The following is a 14,800-nucleotide window of genomic DNA, read 5'->3' as shown; positions in this document are numbered from 1 at the left end:
ACCAAAACAATCGCTCAACAGCATCTTTTAGTGTGGGTCTACCGCAAACAGCGTGTGCATAAGTGAGTTGTTTGAGCGTTCCGAGGAAGAAGCTTAATACAACAAATTGCAATATGCTCACAAACGACATACTTTCATGGGCTACACACTTCGCCACAACTTGATCGCACAAACAAAGTGATATTTGGTATGATCACGCTCAATCATATGGTTTTGCCTGTCAATAAAAGGCATTATTATACTTATTATACTTAGGATCGAAATTCTCCAATCACAATTAGCTATTTTAACAACTTGTTTCCTCAGAAGGACGTCTCTGAAGCTGCCCAATCAAAACATGACGACTTCTATCCAGTTAGTGCTATAAATTCACACAAACCACCAACTCCTGCTTCCCTTCGTCTATTTCAGGAGGGGTTAGTTAGTATCTGTCTATCGTTAGAATCTCTCGACTCCTGTCTCGTGTTGCTATCGCACACCCACTAAAATTCGCTCATTCCTGGTCGTTTTATTCCTACTCGTTTAGAACCAAACAACTACCTCCTAAATGTCAACACCAGTAAATGATCACGCAAACGAAGCCAATGGCGAGAAATAATATTTCAACTGAATAGCTTGAAATAAAATTTGCTCGAAATCTCTCTCTTTAAAAAAGTTAAAGAAATATAAGGGCCGTTTATACGAGAGAAAATAAAACGCGAACAGCCCATATAAATGATGCAAAATCTACGTTCACAGCTTTCTCAAGCCCCGGCTTATCCTGGCCTGGGAGTTTATACTCGTATAAATAGTTCCTTTCACGTATTATGTACGCCGCGTCCAGTGTAAGCCGCGGCTTATTTTCTCTCGTATAAACGACCCTATTGTTGTTTTCTCAAGTTAACAATAACTTCATTTTACACAAGAGTGACTATACTGAAATATTTTTCTGACCTTAATTAAAAACGATCGCCAGCTGTAATCATTTGCCAGAACGATCATGCCTACAAATTCCTGTCATCTTTATTTAATGCGTATTAAATTTCAACTCACTTATGCAAATTAGTTAAACAACAGTTGAAACATCTCACAAAAACCTTTTCCAGCATGAAATTTATTGAAACTAACTAAATATTTTCTATTGGAGACAAAAAAAAACCCTTTCTATTCCAATTCCGTGCGTGCAAACAAGAAACAATCCGTCTCACAAACCATACGCTATGCAAATAAATATATTTTTCAGTTCAAGATTGAACTCTTTCCTTAAGAACCTTTTCCAAAGCACAAAATAGACAACAACCTTTCTTTCCAATAATTCTTCAATGTCACATTTTCAATTATTTTTTTACCTGAAAACTGTACAGCTTGACTGACTGATACATTCAAGACATTCGATTCCTTTTACACCTATACTCAATTTCCCACTTACTGTCAGTGTTCTACATACCAGCACAGTTTATAAAATAAGATTAGAAACAACACACACTTTCTCATATCCGACCGCAATTGTTCTCGAAGACCATCCCTCGTCGCTTTTAAGATTCCAGATATTTATTTTCCCCGCCTGTTTCGTTATTCCAATTGACGTTCCATTCTTGATCTCATAAAGGTATATTTTTTCCCCTTGGAGATTGGAATCAGAGACGGAAGATGGCATGGCAAGTAAGTTGCCATGATTGACTTAGATTGCCCTTTAAGTGGACAAACGAAAAGATTGATTTAAAGAGGCTAGCTTAAAGAAAAATATCCAAAAATTTTATGGTTCAAAATGTTTCAATCAAAGTCATATACAATGTTGGCCGATGACAAAAAGGGAGCAAGTTATTCGAGCCCCGTGAGAAGTAACTACAATAGCACATGGCTTTTAGACGATATGATGGTGTGATAAAGAAGACACAGCGCGAGACAAGGTCAGTCGATGCCGATTTAGCAGAGGCCATGATTCCACCGATTGTTTAAAGATCGTCGGGCGCAGACTGCTATTGAAAAAAATTCTTTGCGGATCAGGTGGATGATATACCTGACTCGGAGGTGAGTTCAGAGATAAAGGCGCATATATTCCCTTCATCTTTTAATTTAGCCTAACATTGAACGAAGACTGAGTTTCAGTTGTCAACGAGATGCTTCCGTGAAGCATACACTGGGTTGCCTGTGGTACGTGCTACAGAAAATCAGAAGGCACTGAATTGTGTGGTATTGAAATACAGCATTCCAGTCTCTGAAGAATAACAAATAAAAGAGAAGCGAGAAACATTGGCTTCTGGGCTGACATGTTGATAATTTTCAAGTTCCCTCACAACTTCTTTGCACCACAAGTGTGCCCTCTGAGCATCTGACAGATTCACTGAAGTCAAGCCCTGTTTCGCGGGGTTAGTGTTAGGATGGGAGACCAAAACAATAAACTCCTCATAAAAAACAGAATGATCTGACCGAAAATACTATTAACGCTAACAAATGCGAACTCAGCAAGGTACAGATTCTGTTAGCTTGCTATATGCAAAACAAATATTGATGAAAAAGCAAATAACTATTGATACACAGTTTTCAGAAAGAGCAGAAGGAAGTTTCCCGGACGGTCGATCGAGAATAAAATATTTACGACATGAAAACAACATTAATTTTGAACCGTGAATATAGAATATAACAAGTTACGATCAGCGACAAACATTTTGGGAGATTTTTGCTACGTTCAAGTAAATTGCAAAATCGAAAGTGACATGGCCGGAATTCAGCGGGCGCCGTAATTAAGTTACCGCGGAATGTTTACTCGCCAAACAGTGAAGCATCTGTATCAAATGATGGCAAGATACCGGGTTTTTGTAAGTTTCTTTTTCTGTCAAGTGTTATAAAGTTTGACAATGAAATGAGCGAAGTCAAAACAAAGATCACAATCGCCCAACTCTTATTTATGCAAAGTCAAAATTTACTCTCCAAGACGCGTACGACGTTATTTATCACCAGGTAATTCCATCATTTTGGAAATAGCAGCTACTTTATTATTCATCTGCGTCACAAGTTTTCACTGATTTTGGGGCTCATTTTGTTGAAACTCAAGCACGCTTCCAACAGGCCTGTGAACCCTTCCTGCTTACAGAGCATTACTAAAAAACTTCTCCCATATCACATTTGAACCTTAAGATCGAAAATTCAATACACAACATGATATTATAATTCACAAAGGCAGAAAATAACACAGAATCCTTTTCCAGCGAAAATTATATTGAAACAAACAACATATTTGCTCTTAGAGGCGAAAACCTCTTCCTATTTCATTGCGTGCTTGAAGACAAGAAACTCAATTGTGTCAAATTACCATATACTTCAGGTAAATACTGCTCACTTTGATTTCGTCTCGACGGGCAATAGATTGTTGTCGAAGTCCAGTACTCGTCGCTTTTGAGATTCATGCCTAGTTTATCCAACTGACTTTACATTATTGAGCTCCATAAGGGTATATTTTGTTTAAGGATCCACTAAAACGCCATTCGCGTTGCATGACTTTCGACGCCATTGCAGGCTAAGTTAATGATTCTACTGTGTCCACCAGAGAAATCTACGCAGTTCCACTACCCTCTCGATCCTAAGAAAATACGCGCAGAAGGCTCTATACACAAAGACACCACTTACCAGGGGGGTGACAGGCAAGACTTTTACTGACACGGGAAAAAAAAAAAAAAAAAAGAAAACAAACAAACTAAACGAAGACCTCGACTGGGTTTGCCCATAGGCAACCCAGTAATAACACACAAGCCTACATTAACAGCTTTTGATAATTTGCAAAACTGAACTGTAAACAAGACAAGATCACTGATCTTCAAGAGGCGACTATTTTGTTGGAAGTTTAAGATTAAATATAAAAGAAAAGATATTTTCAAGAAATAGAGTTAGAAGTTGGAATAGCTGCTCTTATGAAGTGCGTAATTAGGCATTCAACATTTGCGAAAAAAAAAACTGTAAATTTCCGAGGCGATTTCGGGTATGCTCATGCGCGAGATTTTGACGCTGGAAATTTCCATCGTCATTTTTGATTAAGTGCAAATTTGATCTTAAAGATTTCCATGGTCGTTTGTGTTTGACGTTGGAAATTTCCATGGTCATTTTGGATTAACCTTTAATTTTGATGTTGGAGATTTCCATGGTCGTACCTCTCGCAAATTTGACGTTGGAAATTTCCGTGGTCATTTTGTATCACCCTATAGTTTAGACGTTGGAAATTTCCGTGGTCATTTTGTATCAACCCCACAGCTTTGACGTTGGAAATTCCCGTCGTCATTTTGCATTGCATTGGACTGATTTTAAACTTAGAGGTTACGATGATGTCGTCAACAGATTTGAATGTTCAGTAACTCGTGCAACACTCATTTGCCTTTCTTAGACAAAAAAATCAATCCACCTTCTTCAATTTGGAAATATTTTGAACCGTTCTTCTCATTCTTGACATAAATTTATGTTTCTGGCAATAAATGAAAGAAACCTCTTAATTTCTTGCCAAGTCCTTTTAGCAAAAAAAAAATATTTTTAAGCAAAATTTTCCATCTTTCAGTGCACCTCCACAGGACCGGCAATTCCGGCATACTTTCGTGGTATTTTTGCCACACTTAACTGAGTGGAAGGTTGGCAAAAAAACCGTACATTGAGCCTTTTGTTTTTTCAAATCCAAGCTTGGCAATCCGGGCTTAGCAATTTTAAACCTTAAATAGCTACTTTGTGCCAAAATTCCCAGTTTTCTTGGCACATTTTAATCGGAACTATCAATATTTTGCCAAAAATTAACGTTTTAGAATATCCCCGTTGGTTTTAGAACGTGTTATATGTTCTAACTAAGACCAGACTCCGTGCCAATAACTTGAGAGCAATAGCTAGGGGTCATAATGCACTTGTCTGACAAGTCAGGTACAAATTGTAGAGATTTTCTCTTAAAGAATAATAGTAATAATTATCACTGATCATCGGGTACAGCACAACAGGCTTTTTCTGAGAAATGAGCAACAGAGGGTAATGGTGGATCTATGTGGCCGTGCCGGATGATCAAAACGTCGCGACGACTCAGTGATGTTTGGAAGATTGAGCGCTACCAGGATTTAGGTTTGAAGTACAAGGAATGCATCAAGTATAGGTTGCACTGTGGTGGTACCATTAGTTTTAGGGGTTCTTTGATCAGTCTCGAACGGTTTTGCGAAGTGGAAGGAGCCGGCACCGGGGTATACCCAATATGATTGGAAACGCCCAGATAGCGTCCTTTTTGTATAAACAGCACATGTCCTCAGGAAGCTGAGGGAGGGAGCTGATATGTGGCTCGAAATCATAGTACCCAGCAAGGAGATTTAAGAGCCGGAAAGAATCGTGTTTGTTGGAGGCAACTGGATGGTTAATTTACAAAGCGAGTTAAAAGTCAAAAACACACCCAGTTGGTGACAAGAGTTGCACAGACCACGTTTTCCTTTTCAATTCTCAGCGGGCGTAGTGTTCACTTCAGTGCAAAAAAGACCTCTCACCGTCGTCCAAACCGTTCGTCTTATAACCCGTATTCTCCAAAAGTACAGTAAGGGATTTAGTGATGCGTTGACCCAAGTTAAAGTTCCTCCTACGAAGCGGACCATGTATGTAATGCTATCTACCCCTTGCACTTGAATCGCTATTAGCACACACAGAGGCGGTATGTAACAGAATAAAAATGCCAGATAAAGGCAAAGCATATCATACACGGACCGTTTATACCGCATGAGACTGAAACTATTCGGCGTCCTGGTGGATGAAGTTTCCCCGGGGCGATCAGTTCCCTGGACGTTTTGAAGGGAGAAGTCGGACGGCCCTCGTACTGTCTTCTCGTGTCGTCGCAGAGTTAAATAAATTCTTAAGTAACAAGCGGTTATAATTGTGACGAAGATTACTAAAACGATGCTGGATCCAATGTTGTAAAGTCGGTAATCGTAAATGAGTACGAAAGTCTCGACGCATTTAAGAATCCACAGGAATGCCAACGCTGAGACAACTCTCTTGTAGGTAACTATCCTGCGGTACTGTCTTTGACGATGCAAGGCGAGGAAACGATCGATTGCAATTAATGTTAGAAAGGAAACCGAGATGTTTGAGAAAAACCAGTTGCCTAGATAAAACATCGTTCCTAGAATTCTGGAGGCGTCGGGGAAACCATACATGGCCGTCAGAACGCTTGAAATGTAGGCAGGTTGGACAAGAGCTCCCACTGCCAGATCCGCTAAGGCCAAATTGAACAAAAAGGCCTTAAAAACAGAATGAACTTGAACTAAGGGAATCTTCCGCAGAGCGACAATGACGAGGATATTCAAGACCGTTGCTGTGATTGAGCAAACTGCGTTAACTGTGAGATCAACCACGTACATCGCATGTGGGACTTGAGAGTCCAAATGGTGTCCTTGAAGAATCTTGGAGAAGTTACCGGACATTGCCAACGCGTTCTTTGTCTTTCAGGATTGAGCTACAGATCGTCATCAAAAACTTGATATCTTCTCGGGTTTAACTAATTACGCCTACAACAATCCGTTGACTCGGTGAAATTTAAACCTTGACTGAACAACAGCAGACTGTCATCGGCGCTTGCTCTGAAGGGAATAATTTATGACTCCGTGTGGCCAACAAATTTCAACCTTGTACATAGCGTGGGAGGAATCTTAGACAGTCGGTTCCGCAGTACTTAGGTAAGTTTGGTGTTTGCTTCGCTGTGCCGCGTGAGCACTGATAACTTATATTAATTAGAAGTTGCTCCGGCAGAACAAACTGTTCAATATAACTAATATGCCCTGCAATCACGTCATGATCAGTCACTTAGTACTTTGAGTAGCTGGGTGAGGACTAAGCTTCCGTTTTCGCCTTCTTAATATCAATCAACATTAGATTTCTTTCTGATATGCATCAAAAGCCACATCAACAGTTAGCCTTGCTTAGCCTTTGATTTGTCAAGGTTTTTCCCATTACATTTGTAATTTTTATCTTTGAATCGATGCGTCGTCAAGTTTGCTGAAATTAGCAAATAAAAATCATTGCACAGTCTAATAGCCAAAGCAAAGTTTACTGTAAAAGTTTAAGTGTAAAGGCTGCAAGTTCCACGTTAACATGATTGAAATTATAAAATAGTAAAAGGTAAAAACTGTTAAAATGTTTGACTAAACGTTTTCAATCTTGCGATCATCTTCAGAGTGATTAAATTCCATAAACCAACTGCTTTATATTTGTGGTTACGTAATGCCATTTCCCATGGGATATAGAATAAGATGGAATGGACTGGACTTGTTTATTTAGGACTGGATTGAAGCGTGCGATGTAAAATGCCTCTTTTATTTTTCTCTTTGTCCATGAGTGAGCTGAAGTCAAGATGTTCCATTTGAATTTGTGTCCCACGTGCACTTGTAATCAAGCTTACATTGGTGAAACGGCACGCAATCTTGAAGTACGTGTCAACGAACATTCCGATATAAACAGACAATCGGAACCGGCCAAACACCTACAGAAACACCCCGAACACAAATTCACACGGGACATCTTGACTTCGGCTCACTCATGGACAAAGAAAAATAAAAGAGGCATTTTACATCGCACGCTTCAATCCAGTCCTAAATAAACAAGTCCAGTCCATTCCATCTTATTCTATACCCCATGGGAACTGGCATTACGTAACCACAAATATAAAACAGTTGGTTTATGCAATTTAATCACTCTGAAGATGATCGCAAGATCGAAAACGTTTAGTCAAACATTTTAACAGCTTTTACCTTTTACTATTTTATAATTTTACCAGCGAAATGTACATACATGATTGAAATTGTTCCGACCTTTCATGTGTGCGCGTACGGAACCACAGTGCTTTTTTAAAGTGGTACTACGACCAAAAAAAAAAATTTGTTTTTCCTTTGGATTTCAAAACTATGTTCACTAAACACTAACGAGGCCCTATTAGGGGTTATCGGGATACGGGATATTTGGGTAAAAAATTATAGGGATACGGGATATTTGGGCGGAAAATTAAAGGGATACGGGATATTTTTAAAAAGATTCTGGGATATCGAAGTTATCATTTTTTAAAAGAATCAAATAAGAATTAACGGGATACGGGATATTTTGGCCAAAAATTAATGGGATACGAGATACTCAGACCCCCCCTAATGGGGCCTCACTAACTCACCCAAGTTTTAAGTTCTGATTTTAAAAAGACACCTGTTTATTTTAGCTGGAATTTTCTTATTTATTGGTCCGCCATTACTAACTTTAAAATCTTGAGAGAGCTGGGTCGAGGAGAAAATGACGTCAAACGCTCACTAGTTTAAGAATGCAATGCGTGTGTACGCGGCCTAATTAATATGCAGCACGGGAGTTTCGGGCTTTCAGACTTTTCAACCCGTGTTTTGCATATATAATAAATTGCGTTTACACGCTGAAATTTTAAGCTAGTGAGTAAATGACGTCATTTTCTCTAGATCCAACCCTCTGAGGTCTAATCGGCCAGTTTTGAACGTGAGTAATGGCGGACCATGAAATCCAAAACTTACACTCAAAATAAACAGCCTTTGGATAAAACTCAAAGCTCAAAATTTTGCCAGTTAGGTGTTGAGCGAACACGCTCTCAAAATCAGAAGAAAAAAAGGAAATGATTTTTTGATCATAGTAACACTTTAAGTTAGAGAAGAAATTACCGACTAAAAAATCAGCATTCTGAATAATGCATGAAAACAGCCTTTGATTTTGTCACGGACATGATCTCGAAGAGTAAACAAAGCTTTTAATGCGTTAATGTTGTAAATAACACTTTTAAAAACACGCAATAGACCCAGAGGGCACGACATTTGTGATAATTAATTCCGCCACCCGAAAGCAAATCGTTTCCTGGAGAGACTTTGATATTGGCTGTTAGAAAATGGCTATGTCATCGTTGCATAGGATGAGAGCTTCTTTTTTACTAAAGTATTTCCAGATTTTAATCTACTTGATTCCAGAGAGAGAAAGATCTAGATTTTTTTTCCACCAATATAATTTGCCTCTTTGGAGCTAACATGCAGTTACATTAATACTCACTACTATTGAGTTTTGCAGTAATTGAAATCAACGCCTTTGACTGGCAACTTAACATTTCCTTATTACAAAAAGGTAGAGTTTTTTTTTTTTCGTTAAAATTGAAATTCTGTAATGTTGTTCCACTGACAGCTGTCCTGTTATGAAGAAAACTTCACTTGCAATGTTAAAAAAAATACATAAATATATTTTCAACGAATTTGTGAATGTTCTTGTCCTGCTCGAAGCAGTGCATTTTGCTGGAAACGTGATCACTCGTCAGTAAGATTCCGTAGAATGTACAAAGAGCGAAAGTCTGCATAGATCTCCATGAAAGTCCCACAGGTGAAATTCAAACGGTTCAATAAAATTGAGAATGCTACCATTTCGGATTCTCAATCAATGTACCACTTAAATCTTGTTTTTGTGCATGGTCCAAATCCCCGGCAACAAATTCATTTCCTTTTGATCGTCTTTCACTTTGGAATATACGAGTAAACGATCATTCAGGAAAGTAATATATTGGTCCGTTGGCTACTGTAACTGTTCAGCTGCTAACCGGTGACGCGATGGGGTTGTTGTTTGGATAAAGCTAAAGTTGAAAAAAAAAGGGAAGGGAAATATTTGCCTCGCCGATTCACGGTTTGGTAATTCCACCACTTTTAAACTTCATTTTGGTAAATTATATAGCCTGCAATGCTGGCGTATTTTTGCGAACGAGCGATCAGAAATGTTTGTCTGCCATCTTAAATTGTTGCAGCAAAGGGAGATTGGGGTGAAAAAAGTCGTGTCGGGTGGGGGTAATTGGGGAGTTGGGCCCAATCCCCGACCATGTTGAAATCCAATCGTACTCAAATATAGGTCTATACCGCATAGCCAACTGCCTCAGTGTCATCGTTTGTGACTTTACGATAAAAAAGCGTTGGTAGGACGGCCGGGCTGGATACAATCAAGTTCCAACATCCAAGCGCATGGCCTATTATTTGGACGGAAACATTAAAATATGGCATTCAGGTTTTTTCAAAACAGTCAAGCAATAACGTTATTAACAATTTGGGCATTACGTAACTTGTGTTTTTGTGATTTTAGCTTCTAGAGCGAGTTGGACGGTGCCTCAAAAGTCGGCTGTTTGTGAAAAATTTCCATTGGTGCCCCCTTTGCCAAATCTCGCGGTTCTTTGCATAAAAAATTCCACAGTTCCTAAATTTTCGATGCGTACCAATTAGGCCCTCAGACCCACTTATATTTCCTAGTTTGTAGCTTCTGTAATTTTGCCTAAAAAATCGACCTTTTTTGGCAATTTTGCCTTGGTTTCCTTTAAGACGCCTGCATGCAGGAGGAAACATTGTTGCGGAAACATTTCCCAAAATGTTTCAGCGCGCAAACTAGGAAACATTTGCCGAGAAAGCAAAATGTTTCTGAACAAATTCAGAAACATTTTTGCTTCCGTAACAAAGGTTTCCTGGGATTGCAAACGGGGAAACATTGTTTCGTTTGCGGGCGCCTTTACGCAAACTTGCACATCTTTAATTCTAAGCCATTTCTTGAGCCGATTTTCCAGAAGAACAAAACCTTAACTCCTTGGGGAGTCTATGCAAACCAATTAGGCTGTAATACTTTTCTCTCATTAGGCAATAAAGGTTTTCTAAGAAAAATATGGTTATGGCCTTTTGACTTTGATAGGCCAGACATAATGATTTCGGTCGACAACATGGCATAGACCCTATGCAAGAATGGCTGCCTTTAAATTATTCTTTTTGTTCATTTTCAAAATAGCCCAACTAACCTCGTTCGGGATAACAAATTCTTTAGAATTTTTGTCTCAAAAACGAGGTTAGTTGAGTTATTTTGAATGTGAACAAAAAAGTAATTTAAAGGCAGCCATTTTTGCATAGGGTCTATAGGTCTTACCAGTTGAGAATGTGAATTCGAAGATCTGTATTTTGCGAAACGAGCTCTTCGTAGACTGTGACGATATTCGACTTATTACTTCGCATTCGTTAACACTTTTCTGAGATACAACTCGATGCAGTGATGATCTTTGAGGGGAACTTGGGGGGGGGGGGGGGGGGTACCCAATACCGTAATACCGCAATACCGCAAGAAAAATTGGCAAATACCGTGTCGAGAATCGACGAAATACATATACCGCATTTAGATTCCCTTATAACTATTCATGCTTACTTTAAGTTGCATCCATCTAGCGTGCTTATTTATCGCAAGCACGTATGCACCATATGCACCTGTATTTTAGTTATTTTGGTGGTTCGACGGTGAAGTTATTCACAACTTGTTTGCTATTTTTCACGAAAGGAAAACTGCATTAGTTCAGCCTTCTGGTTGGTGAATGCAAAACAAAAAGCATGAAGTGAAGTGTGACGTCTTATATAAATGAATAAAAATCCTCTTACCCTAAACCGGTTTCCTAGTTTTCCGGTATCTTTCAGTACAATAAACGATTATTGAGACGAATATTAACTCTTCCAAAGCGAGATCGTGCATTAAGTAGGAAGTTTGCTGAGCTTCCAATTTCCCCTTGAAGTATATTGGCACACTTTCGTCAGCAGTTTCCTCAATTTCCTACGTCACTTGCGTCCTTTATTTCTTTTATCCACCTTGAGGATTTTCCAAGGATGACACAACAAAAGCAACCGTAAAATTGTAAATTACGTTTCTTCTTTTTTTTCTTTTTTTAACTCTTCCAAAGCGAGATCGTGCATTAAGGAGGAAGTTTGCTGAGCTTCCAATTTCCCCTTGAAGTATATTGGCACACTTTCGTCAGCAATTTCCTCAATTTCCTACGTCAGTTGCGTCCTTTATTTCCTTTATCCACCTTGAGGATTTTCCAAGGATGACACAACAAAAGCAACCGTGAAATTGTAAATTATGTTTCTTCTTTTTTTCCCCGAGAATTGTTAAAGGACCAATTTATTTTCCGTGAATCCTCCCTTTACCGGCCACACTTGACAAAGTAGCGCACGCAAAACCATTATGGACATTGTAGACCATTTTGAGTGTTATACAGGAAGTCGCCCCAACAGCAAAAAAACTCCCATATATTTTACCTTGCGTGCGCGAAAACAAACAATACCTCGCACGCGCTCGGCTCTGCTATACATTGAGCGTGTTGAATTTCCCAAGGGAGGTGTTCTATAAATAAATCTACTCGGGAAAGGGTTGATTCCCAGACCAATTAAACTCAACGTTGTACACGATTCAAATCTTTTGGAAATAAAACGTTTTGTTCTCAATATTTCCATATCATTTAAATGTGAATGCTTCATTGTCATGCAAATTCAACACACAAAGAATCTTAATCCCGAGAGATTTGAATTGGGTACGACATAGAGTTAGCCGAATTGGTGTATGCAAGATGGAGGCTTCCCTTGATGTGGTTTTGCTTGAAAGTAACTTGATAGAAAAGTAGAATATCGTCTTCGGTTCGCAATCCCTGAGAGCAGTGATCACGTTACAGAGAGGGGAGGGGAAAGGAGCTATCCCTTTCGTAATATTTCACTCAAATTCTACGGGAAGAATTTTTTTGTGACTGTTGTGCTCAGTTTTGTTTTGTTTTTTTTTTTTTTTTTAGCTCAGGTAGTTAAAGGCTTATCTTCAACCGACACGCATTGCGAGCCATGGAACAATTTTCATACATGAAAATCATGCCAAAGCTAAAATTCATCCAATCAGATCACTCCGATAAGCAACGCGAATTTCCATAACAAAAACAAACGGTCGAAAAGCCTGTCGGTTGAAGGTGGGCCTGTAATTGTATTTTAGGCTAATTCAAACGACTCGTAGGAAGAACGTAGAGGACGTTTCCAACCAACCTCTACAGACACCAATAGCAATAGAGAAATGTACGACTTCTGGTGGACAAACAAAAGAAGCTAATGAGAGATCTTTTGTTTTCGTCCACCAACATGGCGGCGTTGACGTCACGTCAAAGCCTCCTAAAAGCCACTTGGGAAATACCATAATACTCTTTATTTGCCGTCCAAATGTTTGCATAAGCATTGCTTTTGTTTTCTCTCGGGACCATTGTAAGTTCCAAGAGAAACTGGAAACAATGCTTATGAAAAATTTGGGGGGACGAACAAAGAGTATTATGGTATTTTCCGAAGTGGCATATAATCATATCATTTCGTGTATTAAAATAAAGATCATTGGTTGATTGATTGACAATATTAAAGCAAATATTTAACAATTATTATTTAGTTCTTATTAACCGAGCGGGAGGTCTGTATGGGAGAATCTTGACCGAGGTCGCCAGTACAGACCGAACGCAGTGAGGTCTGTACCAGCGACCGAGGTCAAGATTCTCCCATACAGACCGATCTAGCTCGGTTAATAAGATGTTTATTATATGGCAAACAGGAACAATTTAATTCGTTTAATGTAACTGGTTTGTACTAACTGACATTTTGCTTGCGAACGGCGATGAGTGGCGATGAGCTGAACTTAATTCTGTCAAAATTTGCTCGTCATCCTTTCTTTTGCCATCATGCTGTTTGGCACTTCCATAAATAAATATTGGTAGAAGAAAATACTCAGTATTTTAGCATTTTGGTTTGCATCTTTTCACCGCAAAACATTACCGGTCTAGATGCCGGTCTAGATGGGAAAATCTAGACCGCGGTCAATATCGATTTTAGCCAATCAAATTCGTGAATTTTATAGTTCCCAGTCCTCGTGAGACAAAGCCATATAATAAAAAACCATACTAATTACTTAATAACCGAGAGTGAGGTCGTTACAGCAAAATCTCAAACTGAGGCCTTGCCGAATTGACCGAGCGACAGCGAGGTCAATACAGCTAGGCCGAGGTTTGAGATTTTGCTGTAACGACCGAACGCTCGAGGTTATTAAGTTGTTTATTTTATGGCTAACAGAATGTTACAAATAAGGAAATCCCAAATTTGCATAATCTATAATCTGCCCGTGGGCATTACGAGAGAATAATGCTCTGGCGCTTAGCAATAAAGGCAAGGTGTCACACGCTAACACCAACCCGGTGTGGTCGACACATCACGCATGCGCACAACAAACTTCACCCGGTCAATTAGCAGCCATGGACAGCTGTTTCGGCCTTTTAGGCCTCATCAGCATGGCGTAGATAACATGCCAGGGGTGCTAAACACACCCGCCTGGTATGTTAGCTACGCCATGCTGATGAGGCCCAAAAGGCCGAAACAGCTGTCCATGGCTGCTAATTGACCGGGTGAAATGGTTGTGCGCATGCGTGATGTGTTGGCCACACCGGGTTGGTGTTAGCGTGTGTCACCTTGCTTTTATTGCTGTTTTTAATTTACGTGACACACCGATCTCTTAATGTGATCCACCTTCCCACACGCTTGCCGTGGGAGAACAGTTTTGCCGTTCCCAACCCAGCCTACCACATGTTTGGCATGTGAGGCTGCCACTTAAACGGGTGCTAAACGTACCCGCCTTGTATGTTAGCTACGCCATGAAGATGAGGCTGAAACAGCTGTCCATGGCTGCTAATTGACCGGGTGAAATGGTTGTGCGCATGCGTGATGTGTTGGCCACACCGGGTTGGTGTCACCTTGCTTTTACTTCTGGCGCTTACCTCCTCTTAGCCAATCTCAGCATGCGTTATACCTGCCAGAAACACCAGCCATGTAATAAAAGTGAATAATACTCGCCTCGTGCGCTGATTGGCTAACTCGGAGGTGATTAGCCAATTACTATTCACCTCCGAGTAGCCGACGCGCAAGATTTGAAAATTCCGACCACATTTACAAGAATAAAGTAGTTTTTTTGGTTCGCTTTTTATTCA

General features: G+C 39.6%; 1 long non-coding RNA gene across 1 annotated transcript in view; it reads right to left on the bottom strand.

The window, feature by feature from the left end:
• LOC138011015 (uncharacterized) overlaps window positions 1-10,993 on the bottom strand; it is a 61,353-nt gene extending 50,360 nt beyond the window's left edge. Inside the window, exon 1 of the long non-coding RNA XR_011124625.1 lies at window positions 10,912-10,993. This is a non-coding gene — a long non-coding RNA (uncharacterized lncRNA). The remainder of the gene's footprint in view (window positions 1-10,911) is intronic.
• Window positions 10,994-14,800: the final 3,807 nt, after the last annotated feature.

The sequence above is a fragment of the Montipora foliosa genome, chromosome 7, assembly GCF_036669935.1.
Source record: "Montipora foliosa isolate CH-2021 chromosome 7, ASM3666993v2, whole genome shotgun sequence".
Classification (NCBI taxonomy): domain Eukaryota; kingdom Metazoa; phylum Cnidaria; class Anthozoa; order Scleractinia; family Acroporidae; genus Montipora; species Montipora foliosa.
This window is presented reverse-complemented; position numbering and strand designations above follow the sequence as displayed.